The following is a 1,019-nucleotide window of genomic DNA, read 5'->3' on the forward strand; positions in this document are numbered from 1 at the left end:
TGAGGGGTGACATGATTGAGGTTTATAAGATTATGCATGGGAAAGAGCAGGTAGAGAAAGAGGTACTTTTCTCCCTTTCTCACAATACAAGAACTCGTGGGCACTCCATGAAATTGCTGAGTAGTCGGGTTAGAACGGATAGAAGGAAGTACTTCTTCACCCAAAGAGTGATTAACACATGGAATTCACTGCCACAGGAAGTGGTGGCAGCTACAAGCATGGACGGCTTCAAAAGGGAATTAGATAAGCATATGGAGCAGAGGTCCATCAGTGGCTATTATCCACAAGGTATAGATAGGGACTCTGGGGCAAGTGATGCTCTGTCATCTTGGTGCTTGGGGGGGGGGGTCAACAGGGGGAGGGCTTCTAATGTCCTGGCCCCACTGGTGGACCTCCTGATGGTATTTCTGGCCACTGTGTGATACAGAGTGTTGGACTGGATGGGTCTTTGGCCTGATCCAACATTGGCGTCTCTTATGTTCTTATGTTTATCAAAGTCTTTCGGAAATATATCCAATAACAGTATCTCTGGAGTAAACGGGATATTCGTTCTTGTTATTTTTTCCATTATCTCATGAATCCATCTCCAATACCTCTTTGTAACATCACATAGCAACCACATGTGATAAAAAGAGCCAGTCTTATTTTTACATTTCCAGCATTTATCAGAGCAGTTACTATTTTGTTTAGCTAATCTATCTGGTGTAATATACCATCTATAAAACATCTTATACATGTTCTCTTTATATGACACAGCATTAGTTAATTTTATATTTTTCCACCAAATCTGCTCCCACTCTTCAAAATTAATATTACGGCCTATATTCTGGGCCCATATAATCTGGGCCCATTAAAAAAAGCCCACGTCCTTGTGCATCTCTGATCACCACAGCCCCGAAGGCCACTGTTCCCTCTAAGCTGAGTTAGTGTGAGCTAGCTCACACTAACTCAGCTTAGAGGGAACATTGCCGAAGGCTGGGATGCTGCAAAGTGGGCAAGAGCCTCCGCCAAAAAGCCCC

Source organism: Gekko japonicus, unplaced genomic scaffold, assembly GCF_001447785.1.
Source record: "Gekko japonicus isolate JY-2015 unplaced genomic scaffold, Gekko_japonicus_V1.1 scaffold1138, whole genome shotgun sequence".
NCBI classification, from domain to species: Eukaryota; Metazoa; Chordata; class Lepidosauria; order Squamata; family Gekkonidae; genus Gekko; species Gekko japonicus.